Below are 15,146 nucleotides of genomic sequence, written 5' to 3' on the forward strand. Positions count from 1 at the left end.
TGTCTTGGCCTTACCTTATACCAACTCACTCTCCTTAGAACTCACTCTACAAGCCACCATTAATCCTATCTGAGATGGATCCCCAGGATCTTATTGCCTTCCACTGGGACCCACCTCTTAGTGTTCACCTCATGCTACCACACTGGGGACCTAGCTTCCAGCATATGAACTATTGAGGAGCACTCAAATAATATCTGAACCATAGCTGACTACTAGTGCCTGGAACTGGAAGGAAGTTATTCACATAAGACATCAGTCAGAGTGTGGGTTGTCTTGTCTACAACTAGGCAGAATGTTAGATTAGAAAGTATCATCAAAGGACCAACATATGCAACCCACTAAAGAATCAGCATGTGGATAAATGCCATACACATAGTCTCTGTGGACATGTCATGACTTGCCCAATCAATCAACTAAGACTTTTGATCTTTTGGTGTTCATCATCTGAAAGATTCATCAATAGAAGGGAAGGGAAATAAAGATTAAAAGCAAAAATAGAATAAAACAAAGGCATCCTTTTTGCCCCACCATAAGTCCCCTAGCAACAGAGCAAGACTTATCTGTGGGGAAGAAAGAAAGGAGGAATGAGAGGTTAAAGAGTGTTTGGGAAGGACTAATGTATTAATACAGACAGCTCTTTGCATATACAGGTTCTGCATACAAGAGATTCCACCAATTGCAGACTAAGAATCTTTGAAAAAAATTACACCTGTGCTGAATATATACAGGCTTTTTCCCCTTTGTCATTATTTCTTAACAATTCAGTATAAAAATATTTACATAACATTTGCATTGTATTAGGTATTATAATTAATCTAGAGATGATTTAAAGTATACAGGAGAATGTGCTCAGGCTATATGCCAATCCTATGCCATTTTATGTAAGAGACTTGAGCATCCACATGCTGGTATCTGCAGGGGGTCCTGAAACTAATCCCTTGTGGATACCAAGGGATAACTATATACTAAAAATTAATTTTAATTGCTATATCATGCCTTGTTCTAATATTTTAAAGAGTATGGACAGCTGGAGATCTATTGACAATGTCATCTAGGGCAGGGGAAAGGAAATTTGGCAGATGTTTAAAGCAGTAATTGGAGAAACATAAAATTTTTTCAGTCTCGGTCTTAAATGTATTACATATAATTGGACATTTTCTCATTATTGATATATAAACTCACAGTAATCTTTAATTGATATTAGTTTTTCAGTAAAAATGTATTGAAAGCTACTATGAGTTAGGGAACATAGACCCTAGAAACTGCAGATTAACAGAGAAAAAGGACTCCCACATGATCTTCATTCATATAGGATACAGACTGTCAAGTCCATTCAGGCTACTCTAACAAAGTACAATAAACTGGGTGGCTTAAAGACAATAGAATTATATTTTCTCAGAGTTTTACAAGCAGGAAAATCCAAAATCTAGCCACCTTTGAATTCGGTGTCTGCTAAGGGACTATTTTCTCATGAATGGCACTTTCCTGATATGTGCACATATCATGGAAGAGGCTAATAATTCTTTTTTAAGGGTGCTTATCCTGTTCATGAGTGCTCAGCCCTTATGACTCAATCACCTCCCAAATGATCCCTCTCTCAATACTATCACCTTAAGGGTTAGATGAATTCTGGAGGGATATAAGCATTAGATCACAGTACAGACCTTTGGACCCAATGATCAAATCTTGAGCTACATTGAGGGAAACGTACCCAGGAATCTTTATGGTATAGAGCATTCCTTATGTTAAAAATAGTTTCATTAGAATCCTCCCTAGGGCATTTGTTAGTAATGCACATTAAAATAATTCAGAAGACAAGGCTTCTAAGAGGGTGATAAAATATTGAGTGTATTTAGATAGGAAGAAAGAGAAGAAAAGTGCATTAAAACAGGGAACAATGCACTCACATTTTGCAGAGAGCTCCCAGCTCTGCCTGCTTATATCCATCCTTCAGCACATTACAGAGATTCTTACTCAGCTCCTCTGCCTTTCCCCCAAGCACTCATATTCCATAACCATAAGCTCAAGTGAGCTATTCAAGCTTAGCAGAATAAATTGAGGATATGTGACCTGTTGATTCATGAATGATTAATTGTACTGTTTGGATAAAGCATAGAATCCAGAACAAATAGATGCTTTTTCCTAGATTAATGTGCAGAAGTTATGACATTTATATTTTTACTAGGCATTTTGCTATAACTTATGTCAATATAGTGGTTTATTACAGAATGTTATGATTTTCATTTAATTAAAAAACATGAGTGGCAAATTTTTTCTACTGAGAGATTGTAGAAAAATCTATTCTTAGAGTAATAAATAGAACAAAATGGAATATTTGATAGAGCCTATGGGAATATCACATGATAATTCCCATAGACATATATTGAAAACAGAGTTTGGACAATCCTTCATTTATTGCTTCTGATACATTTAAAAATGATTCTACATTCTTACAGTGGGGAATTAATTTTCAAAGGTTTTCATTGTGTTTATTTAGTATTGGATATGAGCAATAGCGGTAATCATAGAATTAATTTCATAAAATAGGTCAGTATTATTTATTGGTGTCAAAGGCACTAATAAGAAAGACATGATTCCTGCACCAAGTATTCCATGCTGAGCTCCTCAAGCCAGTTTTTTTTTTCAATTTGCAACTATTAACTTTAAAATTGAATATTTAAATTATTCAGCTTTCTTCTCCCTTGTGGGGAGAAAGCATATATGGTATTTTACTAGGTCATGCATATACAGTCCTAAAATTGGCTCTGTATTCTCCTACTTAAAAAATAATTGCACAGTTTTCCTCTTTACTCACAGTACTCGGTCACATGGGCCTCAAGTACTATTCCCTTCTAGTCTGGGGCTTCACGTTGAGTAAGCCACAGACCACAGGATCTTAGAGACACTTCAGAGGGTCCATGATGGCAGATTATGTTTATACCTCTATGTTATTGATCTTTTTGAAAACTGTCTTGATGTTTCTATTAGTGATGCATAAACAACCTTGAGAAAAATGCCAGAACCATGGTTCAAATATGGCTATAGCAGCACCAAGTAGTATTAAGTAAAATTTGACCTTAGTCTTACCCAATATCCTTAATGAAACTATTGAATGCATTAATTTTTATTAAAAGCTTTGAGCACACATCTTTTCATAATTTGTGTGATGAAATTAAAAGCATGATAAACCACTGCTAGGTCATGCAGAAGGCTCATGGTTCCTTTAAGAAAAAGCATCATGCTTCTATTTGAAATTGTGTGATTTCTGATTTGTGAGATAACCAAGAAGCCATTTTTCCATGAAACACCAATTTACTTGAAAGAAAGACTGACAAACTGTGATTCAGGTGTACTTGGCAGATATTTTCTTTAAAATGATGTAAGTAGGCCTGTCACTTCAGGAAAATAACTGATGGTATTTGTTACCAGAGACAAAATTCAAGCTTCTGTCCCCAAACTAACTTTCTGGAAACTTATGTTCACCTTCATGAGCCAGATCACTTCCCAATACTTAACGATTTTAATGGCGACTTTAATTTTATTTTTTTGTTGTTGTTGTTTTTTACAAATTGTCTAATAAAGTGGGAACAATTCAGTGATGCAATATTTTCCAAATGAACAAAAGCATGAAGTTACAAGGTCTTACACACATAAAAGAGCATGTCAAAATAAATACCCAACCAAAGGATAATTTAATTTAGCAAAGTACATAAAGTTCACAGATATGAATTTTAGAATATGCATCACATTGTTCCTTGAGGAAACTTACTTCTTGTGTTTTGGTCTGGTACTTAAGAACACACATGCTTGTTTGCAAAGGATGTCATAATATTCTCCTTTATTCTTTCTCTGTTTCTCTTGGTGTGTGTGTGTGTGTGTGTGTGTGTGTGTGTGTGTGTGTGTGTGTATTTGAGCTGGATTTTCTTCATTTGCTCCACTCAAAGCAGCATTGTAGCTGATTGGACACAAAACAGATATGAGGATCCACCCAGCTTCCTTTATTAAGTCAAATTTTTGCTTGCAAAAATGCATAATTATGCACTCTTTTTATTGGCAATTTTTTGTTTTTGTTTTGGAAACTACAGTAGCCATTATTTCAATAAGATGTCATTAAGTTAGCATATAGTTGGATTAGTATGGTTGTTTTAAAAATAATTGGTAATGATTACTTTCAATTTCTCTGTTTTAATGCCCAACAGAGTAAAAATATGATCAGATATTACTCACTTAAACACAATTATTGCTTTAGTAATTTTTCAAACTGCAAATATGCCCAACACCAAAAGGTTTGAGAACTACCCCTGTACAAAATTTAATGTATTGTAGACACTAAATATATCTGATGACTCAAAGCATGAGATGAAGACTAGCGTGGAAGTCATATTTGAAACCAGGAAGATAATACTTGAAGAAACTCATGAACTATAAAATATTCTGACCTTCCTCATATATAAATCCTGATATATCCAAAGGAACTACTAAATTTAACATTCTCGAGGGGAAGCAGAAAAATAGCAATGACAAAGACTAGATGTTGAAAAACACATGTTTCACTTCCTTCCCATTCTTTCCACTGAATTTCATTTCAGTTCATTTCTTCTGTTGTAACACCTCACATTATATATCCTTTTCTTTCTATTTTTACTTATTTAAAATCATTACTAAATTACCTCATGTCTGGTTGGCTTATTTGTATCTGGCTATCAGTACCATCATTCTTTTTTTTTTTTTTTTTGCTTTTCCAACCCATCCTGAAATATGCAGAATGATTAACAGGTTTATTTTAGTCCCAGATACATCACTATCAACCCTCTACATAATCAGGTAATTATTTTTAAGCATTGATGAAATAATGAATCTACCACTTCTCATCACATCCACCACTCTGATCATACATTTTACTCTCTGTAAATAAGAACTGTTCCAATGAAAGTTTATTCATGTTCTCTTCCAGCATGACAAATCTATTTCAATCTTGGTATCTTTCTTTGCATTACTCCCATAATCCTTCCATCATCATCTTATATATCATCTTTTATAAGATGTAACCATTATACTTATTACTTTGTAAGGCAATAAGTACAATAGCTAAAACACAGAAAGCAAGTACTAAATAATAATTCATGGCTTTCCCTATTAATATTACTACTATACCATAAGCTATGAGAGGACAGAGATTATGCCCTCCCTGTATCATATTTCAGTCACAATTATAGAGTAGGCTACATATACATATAGGAAAGGTACACAGACTATACATGGCTGAGAGTAATGATTATTTATATGTTGACTAATTTTTGAGTTTGAAGAGGAGCCATACATCTAAGAAATCCACTTAATAAGCATTTGACATTATATATTACATTTATAATAAAGAATAGCATTCAAACCTAGGACACTATATGGGGCTAGACATGAAACCCTGTCCCAGAATATTATGCACAGGGAAAGAAAGTCATCAATGGTAGTCTAGTAATTGACAAAAAGTCAGATTAATCAACTTTTTCTAGTTAAAATAATACAAACAAAATTCAAGTTTATTTACCAAGTTTGTACCATATGTGGAAAACTGCATAGTATCACAAACATTGGCTATTAACACATAGTGGCTCAGAATTGGAGAGGTTTGACAACATGGATAATTCTGGTGTTGTGCTGCTGAAACACAAGAGTGAACAATCTATTCTATTCTACCTACATTGCATATGATCTTCTTATGGAACAGATCTTGGAAACAAGCCTACGATTGCTTAAATTTTGGAGAGAGTGAACATTTGGTTTTGGAAGAAAATACACATGCTGAGCCACTGCACAAAGTAATGAATACAGGAAACTAGCTGGGGAAAAATAAAAAGTCTCATATAAAGGAGGCATAAGTTCCAGAACAGACACCTGGTATGGGGAGCAAGTCCCCTGAAAAGAACAACCAGATTCAGTTACAGGACAGCTGGGACCAAAACACCCAGTCTGATGCTATTTGATACCAAGGAAAATCCACTCTCCCTGGATAAAGATCAGTCTGGGAATCACGTGTTTGGTTCCATTAAATAGTATGTTTCAACTCTTCAAGTATCATTCGATGTGCAAAATGTGTGGGAATAGGGGTGTATTCCTAACTTGGAAGTCATTTGCCAATAATAGAAAAATATTCCTAATGGAAAACTGTTGAGGACATTTTTTACATATTTTAAAATAATGGTCACTTTAAAAGCAGGTAGCCGAGCTCTCTGTAACAAAATAAATGTCAGTTGTTGGAAAAACATCTTGAGGGATTATTTTGGTTTTCAAAAGAATGCTTTTGAAGTTTGGATAAAATGGGCCATGCTGAGAGACATTAAGAGCTGAATGGTTCTGTTTATAAAGTGGAGGCATTTTTAGTTCCTTAGATCTAACCTAGAGAAGAAAGCAACAGAGAGGTAAAATAAGAAGAGGACAAGAACCTGAGGAAGATATTTGGTTTAATTGTCCCAAGATACCATGTACCATCTCTTTACCTAAATGGTAGTTTGCAGAAGTCAAGGCAGAGGCACTGACTTCCACATTCATGACATTTTCAGATTAAGAAAAGGAAATGAAAATCTTTATGGGTAAAATAGAAGTTCAGGGGAACCAGTACTTTGAGACAAAATGTAATAAAGAGACATTAAGTCTCCTAGTGAGTGCTTAGACAGCAGGTGGTGCAAATAGGAGAAATTGAACTTTTCATCCTGTGAGGGTGCCAGGGGGCTCAGAGAGTGTCTTCTAGCTTTTATTTAACATATGAAAGGAAAAGAAAAATTTCTAAAGCTGCAGGACTATAGACTCCAGCAGTTGCAATCCGGACTAACATCTCACCTGTGTTCAACTTCAGCAATTAGAGAGATCCAGGATGGTGAAAGCCACAGCAGCATGACAGTGAAGCAGGTCTCTATGCAGACCAACCTTAGCAATGTTCCTGTCTGTATTGGGAGCTAAGTAACTGTAACAAGTTTCTGTAATGTGATTAGAGTTTCTTAGAATGAGTAATTGTCACAGTTGCTGTTGTGGAAAAGTAATTAATTATATGAAGTAATTATAGTTTTCCCTCAAGTATACTTAGGCTTGATATTTTTTTTCTAGAAATAAAAATAGCAAAAGCAATATTGTCGGTATCTTGATAGGTAGTGTATTGTTTAGAACCAGGATTGTAAGATAGAAAAGAGCATTGATGGAATGTGAAGCAAAGGTAGAGCAAAATGTTAATATAAACACTGTCCTAATGCAAGGGGTGACTTCGAAGGGGCAATTTTAAGATGAATATCCTTTTCAGTAGGGTTAAATACTCAATAAAACACTGCCTAAATGAGAAGATAAGAATAACTCAAACACAGTCATACCCTCATAGGATTTTGCAATTTCAGGGGAAATAACCATCAATAAGATACATAAGTACAATAATTTAAAAGTGTGTTAAATGTGCATATTTAAGCCATTTGATTAATTTTAATTTAGAATTCAATACGTTCTACTCTGATCTTTCAGTATTCATGTATTCAATATTCTAAACAACCCAAACCAGAAAAATACTGCTTCAGAAAAAGGATCTGAAACGCGGGTCTCCCCGTGCCTACGGTGAAGCAACCGCCAAGCGCTGGACCGGGCTTGAGATAGTAGTTTCCTGAGACACCATGGAAGGCGGCAGGGGAAGTGGTAACAAAACCACAGGGGGATTGGCAGATTTTTTCTAGGAGCCGGTGGAGCAGGTTACTAGCCCGCGGATTTAGCTGGCGTCCCGCTAACTGGTATGAACCCTCTGTCTCCTTATTTAAATGTGGATCCACGATATCTTGTGCAGGATACGGATGAGTTTATTTTACCAACTGGAGCTAATAAAACACGGGGCAGATGTGAACTAGCCTTCCTTACCATTGGAGGATGTTGTATGACAGGAGCTGCATTTGGGTCAGTGAATGGTCTTCAGCTAGAATTGAAGGAAACCCAGAACATGGCCTGGTCCAAACCAAGAAATGTACAGATTTTGAATATGGTGACTAGGCAAGGTGCACTTTGGGCTAATACTCTAGGTTCTCTGGCTCTGCTTTATAGTGCATTTGGTGTTATCATTGAGAAAACACGAGGTGCAGAAAATTACCTCAACACAGTAGCAGCCGGAACTATGATAGGCATGTTGTATAAATGTACAGGTGGTCTTCGTGGGGTAGCACGAGGTGGTCTGGCAGGACTAATACTAACCATCCTCTATGCACTATATAATAACCTGGAATACATGAAAGGTTCCCTTCTTCAACAGTCACTCTGAAAATTTTTATCAACTCATGAATGTAGGACATTTCAGTAGTCATCTAGACCAATTAATCAGTCTGGAGTTATATTCTCTTCTACCTACAATTAGTTTGAGAAATTGGAGATTTGGATTTGTTGTGATAAAGATCAGGACTGGCATTTCTTCTTGCCCTTAGTTAAAGGCAAAACCCTTTGGTGACTCACTGAGTAATGTGGTTGGTCCTCTTCTCCTTTGGAGAAGATATTGCACCTGTTCTGTCTCCTACTCCTTGAACTAGAAGACCACTTACTCTCAAAATTCAGGTCATGCTTATTGTTAATACTTTATCACTGTTTGTTCCTTTCATGATCTCAAACTGCAATGTTGCCCTGTGTTCTGAATAAAGGGTAAAAAATAGAACCAAAGTCATAACTCCCACATAAACATAGTTGGTGTCTCCATTCTAAAACATCTGCCCAAGCCAGGCACAGCAGTGCACATTTTTAAGCCCAGCATCTTGGGAGGCTGAGGCAGTATTGCAAGTTTGAGGCTAATGTCTGCAACTGAGGAAGACCCTGTCTGGAAAAACTAAAAAGGACTGGGATGTAACTCAGTGGCAGAGTGGTCTTGATTCAATGCCCAGTACCACACACACAAAAAAAGTAATAATCATAAAATAAAACATCTATCTGGTTATGAAGGCAAAGTTAATCTTGGCATTTTCTTCTGCCTAAAGGAGGCCAAAATAACATGTTTTTGTGTTTGTATTGCAATGAAGGACTGTTGGTGAAATTAACAACTAGGATAGGATTTTTCACCAGTAAACTGACAAGTTGGCTTTAAGTAATCTGAAGGTACTTCAAGTTAATCAGAATGGTATGCTAGAACAGTCTATCCAATAATCATGTTTAATTCTGTACATAGTAACTCCTTTCTGGGAATAACTAGAAGCTAAAAGTTTTTCAAGAAGCCTTAGGAAAAGTTAAGGAAAATACAAGCGAGTTTAATTTCTGAAAAAAAAAAAAAAGAAGAAGGATCTGAAATAAAGTACGTGTATATTAAGAATATTAAAAGTAATTTTTCCTTAAAAAATGTTATAGAAAATTAATCCAGAGGTGATCTCAGAAATAGGTTGTTCACAGTGAATTTCTCATGTTAGTTGAAAACATAAAATTCCTGTTTCCATAAATATTTGAAAAATACATTAACTTAATGAATTATGATTTTTAATGTTTGAAAAAAATAATTGAATAAAAAGAAAAAAATCAAATATACATACATTCACATTAGTATCCACATAAAATTTGATCATTAGTACCAGTCCAATGTATGTGATAGTCATACCATGACTCCTACACTGGGATAGAACCATAAGACATAATATTTGAAGAAATATGAACAAGCTTACTGTCCTCATATTATTTGTATAATAGTTTTGGGTGTGAGAAAAAGTTAATGAGCAGGAAAAATGAAGGTGAATAATATAACATGAGTCATACTGTAGAGTGTTCATATGCCATACAGTGGTCAAGGAAGGAAGTGTTATAGAATGATTAGAGAGAGAGAACACTTGGTTATATTCAGTCCTTGAAAGATGAGTTTGAGATATGGAGGGGGGAAAATGATTCAAGGGAAGAGAAATGCTTTGAACAAAGGCAGTCAGGCCTATATTTAAGTAGAAAGGAATCCAGTGAAGGAAGCGGGTAGGCAGAAAGCAGGACAGCAATGATTACATAAGTCAAAGAAGGATAAAAGAAGCAGGTACACAGAGCACTATGTTAAAAAATGCCACTAATAACAATGAATATAAAAGGGAAAACTGCTAGGTACAGAAATGAGAAAAGTGGGAATGATCTCGGAGACTAATGAAAAGAAGAGGAGATCTGAAATTAGACACTCAAGTTCAAACTTTGGAATTGCTACTTATTGTCCACATAGCTTTATGTGTTACTTTATGAGCCACTTAAAATACATCAACTTTAAAAGTGAAATAATATTACTTCACAAGTAGAAAGGATGAGCTAGGACATTGTTTCTGAGCACATTAACAGTAACTAATGTCATAGAAATGATTGGTCTTACGTTATTGGATATGTGTCTGGGAAGGAATATTTATAGCTAGGTACAAATTTTGCATAGAAGAAGTATGTCAGAAAAAAAAACTCCTATGCAAAGAATCAAAACAAGATCATTCAAGACTAAAGAACCAGCAAGTATAAAGGTTGTAGCAGGAAAGGGTTTAGAATAACCAGTAAAAAGGAGCCAAATATAGAAAGAACACAGTGAGCTAAGAGGAGAATTGTTCAAGATGAGTACAGAAGTGGGTGATTAGCAATCACCTTGATCATGCTAGTGTTTATTCTTTTAATACTGTGAAGAATAACACTAAGAAAAAAGTGTCCATAATGAATTTTTCACACTAACCATAAAAATAAATATTTGCTACATTTCAAATAAAGATATTATAATCATACTACAAAATATCAACTAAAGCATAAATTAATAAAACTATAAATGCAAAGAATAAATGACCAAAAACTATAAATCATGAGCCACTAATGACTGCTTCTTTTGAGAAGGAAGGAAGGAAGGAAAAGAACATGGGAAAAGGTTCAGAGACATGGGATTAAGTGAAAGGGAATATGAATTTAATGTCACATAAATATTTTTTTTGCTCTGCCTTTTTAAATACTTGAAGTAGAGTAAAATCATATTTCAAAAGTAAAATAGTTAATACAATGTAAAAATGGGGACTTTTCTTAAATTGTAAAAGAATGACCTAGAATAATTATAGATGGTGTAGGTTTGCCATTGTGTGGTGGGAGATGAAACTGCTTCTAATTAATAGTCAGCAAAGATGAGGCTCAAAGTGGAGAAAAAGCCTAAAGATACTTTGAGGAGACTGCAAAGATGTTCACAATAGCTATTTGGGAAAGTGGGAAAAACATAAATTTGAGAATAAATCTGAAGTTTAAGTTCTGGAATTTAAGGGAATCCAATTCCTTAAGATTCCACAAAAAAAATTGTTAGATCTAAAAAATTGTTTAAGTAAAGTTGTAAGAAATAAAATCAAGATACAAAATATCTATTGCATTTCTAAAAACAAATGATAATGTAGCTAAAAAGAATTCAAGGAAATAATCCAATTAAAATGACATCAGAAAAGCTCAAACTTCCCTACAAAAAGATGCTAATTACCTTGATGTACTCATCACATATTGTGTAGATATATTGAATTATCATATTGTACCACATAATTAGTGTCAATTTAAAAATAAAATATTATTAAGGAATAATTTTAATCAAGGTGGTGAAACAACTGTATACTGATAGCTATAAAACACTGATGAAAGAAATTGAAAAGGACAAAAATAAATAGAAACATATTCCATCCTCATGGATCCGAAGAACTCATATTATAAAAAATCCCCACATTACTTAAAAGAAATTTCTGTTAAAATCTCAATGATATTATTTTCATAAGAAAGAAAAAAACCTTAGTATTTGTATGAACCAAAAATACCAAGAATATCTGTATCGATTCTGAGAAAAATAAAGAAGGTTGGAAGTATCTTACTTCCTAATTTAAAATTATACTACAAAGCTACAGTAATCAAAACAATAAGGTGCTGGCATAAAAATAGACACATAGACTAGAACAGCATCGAGAGTCCAGAAATAAAGCCAAACACGGTTGACTAATATTTGACATTGGTACCAAAAGAACCTCATAGGACATGTCATCAAAAATGATGCCAGGGAAACTGGATTTATATAGGAAAAAGAATGAGATTGGATTCTTATAAACACACAAAAATCAGCTCAAAAAAATTAGAGGATCTAAATGCAAAACCTTAAACTATGAAACTCCCAGGAGAAAACTGATATTGGCAATGATTTTTGGATATTACACCAAAAAGCTCCGGTTTGGCAAAAATGAATCAGTGGGACTATATCCACTTAGATAATCTCTACAACAAAGGAAACAACCAGAAAAATGAAAGTGCAACCTAACTACTGGAAAAAATATTTACAAACCATGTATCAGGTAAGTGGTTAAATCCAGTATGTATGAATAACTCACAGGACTCAATAGCAAGAAAACATATTATCTACTTAAAAATGGGCAAAGGATTTAAATAGACATTCACCTACAAATGGTCAGCAGGTTACAAAAAAGATTCTCAAGGTCACTAACCATCAGGGAAATGCAAATCAAAACCATAGTTAGGTGTCTCCTAATACCCTTTAGAGTAGCTATTATGGAAAAGAGTTAGCATGAATGTGAAAAAAAAGGGAAATGTGTATACTATTGGTGGGAATGTATATTGGCAGAACTGTTATGGAATATAATATGGAAACTTCCAAAGCTATTCCATTTAGAATGATCATATGGCCCAGCAATTCTTCTTCTAGGTATGTACCTAGAGGAAATTAAACCATTACCTGGGTGGTTTTTGCATTACCATGTTCTGCATTACCACGTTCATTACACTATTCACTTTAGCCAAGATGTGGAAACAACCTATGTAGCCATGAATGGATGAAGAAATTGTGGTGTGTGTGTGTGTGTGTGTGTGTGTGTGTGTGTGTGTGAGTGACAGAATATTATTATTCAGGTATAAAAAAAAGGAGAGCCTATGATTTTCCAAATTGATGGACCTATAGTACTTAATGCTAACATAAATACAGGAAATAAGTCAGTTCAATTTATAGCTAACATGTGCTAAGTGAAATAAGCTAGACATACAAGGCAAAATATTACATGTGGGATCTTAAAAGAAGATCAAATAAAAATGTGGTTACCATGGTTAGGGTTCAGGGGAGAAGATGGAGAAATAAAAGTCAAAGTGTCAAAGTAGCAAATATGCAGCCTGAATGAGTTAAAAGATCTACTGTACAACAGAACAACTATAGGTAATAGAGTATTCAGGATTTTGTGAAATCAGTAGATTATAGCTGTTCTTCTCATGGAGGTAGATGGGTAAATATGAGATAATGAATGTCATTTTATCCTCTGAAATAATAAATAGATATTTATGTAAACATATACACATACATATTATAGATACACATCATGTTATGTGTATTTATGTGTATATAGATATATATTAACATCAAGTTGCATACTTAAATATACATATTAAAATTTATTTAAGAGAAAGGAAGATAGTGAAACCAGTCGTGTAATTTTGTCTATCTTCCAGTTAGTTATAAGCAAATGAAATGATTATAATTATTGAAATTAATTAGGGCTAGAAATATCATGGGAAAATGCAATACAGTTGGGGTGAGAAGAGCAAGAGAGGTCTGAAGACCTTGGCATTGTGCTGGGAAAAGAGGAGAATGAGGAGGAGGAGGACAAGCATGGTGAAAACAGGGATGGGGGTTCATGGTAGAGCAGAGTCAAAACTCCTGGGCTGAGGTACCAGAACAAATGCATTAGAAGGTCAGAGGTGACTGTCTAAAGAAAGTTACTTGAAACTTGACATTTTTGTTGGGAGAATGTAGTTACTAGTCATTACAAGTTCTCAGGTATGACCCTGAAGGCATGGTGTTGGAAGAGTAAAAAATACTTTTATATCCTTTTCTGGATGTTTCTTTTGATTGCAGCTAAGCCTATGAGGATTACGCCCACATCTCTGACTTCTCCAATTTCTCTAATTTTATTTAACTGTAGTCCGATGAGTTTATGGGTTGTCTTTCAGATGTAATTCATGTTTTCTTGTCTGTCATTTGAACAATTCCAGTCACCTTCCCTGACATACACTTATATTTACTTTACCTATTCACTTCTTATTTATTTTTTAAGAACCTGACTATCTTTCAGGTAGATCTTCTCATGAACCACCAACTGAGGATGATGGTGCCCTCTTGTAGACACATTGAATGTATAGCCTGCGTGATTTATTTGGTGCAGATCATATATCTTTTCAACTATCTTGTGTTACCTTGATATATCATGGTGCTTTTATTCAGGGTGTGATGACTATCTAAATCACTTACCCACATCCAGTGTCATTTTCACTCAGGTGACCATTATATCGGGTGCTCCTGTTGGTAGTAGTGTAGGGGGTATGGCTTTTCAGGGGCCTAATTTCTTTTTACCCAATGGCTTGTGGCTTTGTTGTCTAATAGTCTGGGCATTCTACCCAGACTAGACATCTGACCTGGCCAGCCAAGTCATGGGATGAAAGAGCCCAAATCTCTTTTGAGTAGGATACTTAAATTACTGGGAATACTTTGGCTTTTACTCTGATTTAAATAGGAAACCATTACAAGAATTTGTCAACAGAAGAACACAGTGAAATATAAGTTTTTGCAGGAATTATAGGAGATAGGCACCAGGGAAGTGGACTAATGGCAGTAGTCTGGATAAGCAATGATGGTGACTTGGACCAGTGTGGTAAGAAAGGAGGTGTTGTTAAGTATTAGGTTTTCAGATACATTTTAATGTTAAGGACAATAATATTTTCCAGTGATTTGTATATACAATGTGAGAGGAGAAAGATAGAAGGAAGAAAGGAAAGAAAGATGGAAGGGAGGAAGGAAGGAAGGAGATGGAGCTGACAACTCTTAGAAATGACAACTTAAGCATCCCTCAAATAAATTTTTAGAAGTGAGTAAATATGTTATCTTTTCTCCACCAGGATTGACTTATAGCTAGATTAGATATTTCTGTAACTTGTGGCCCTAGGTTTTCCTGTTCTAGTGGGCAGTGCATTTTCCTTCATTATTACCCTGAAATATAAAATAATATTTTAGGCATTTATAAATTAAGAGCATAAAGATTTTTTTATCACCTCTTGTAATATCCTCTTGATTGCTAGAATGCCCAAAGGATACATAACCAAAAAAACAGCTCTGTTACAGGCCAACAAAGCACATAAGATATAAAAATAGA

General features: G+C 34.7%; 1 pseudogene; it reads left to right on the top strand.

The window, feature by feature from the left end:
• Nucleotides 1–7,646: 7,646 nt before the first annotated feature.
• Nucleotides 7,647–8,293, top strand: LOC113185352 (mitochondrial import inner membrane translocase subunit Tim23 pseudogene; annotated as a pseudogene).
• Nucleotides 8,294–15,146: the final 6,853 nt, after the last annotated feature.

Source organism: Urocitellus parryii, chromosome 4 (genome assembly GCF_045843805.1).
Source record: "Urocitellus parryii isolate mUroPar1 chromosome 4, mUroPar1.hap1, whole genome shotgun sequence".
Classification (NCBI taxonomy): domain Eukaryota; kingdom Metazoa; phylum Chordata; class Mammalia; order Rodentia; family Sciuridae; genus Urocitellus; species Urocitellus parryii.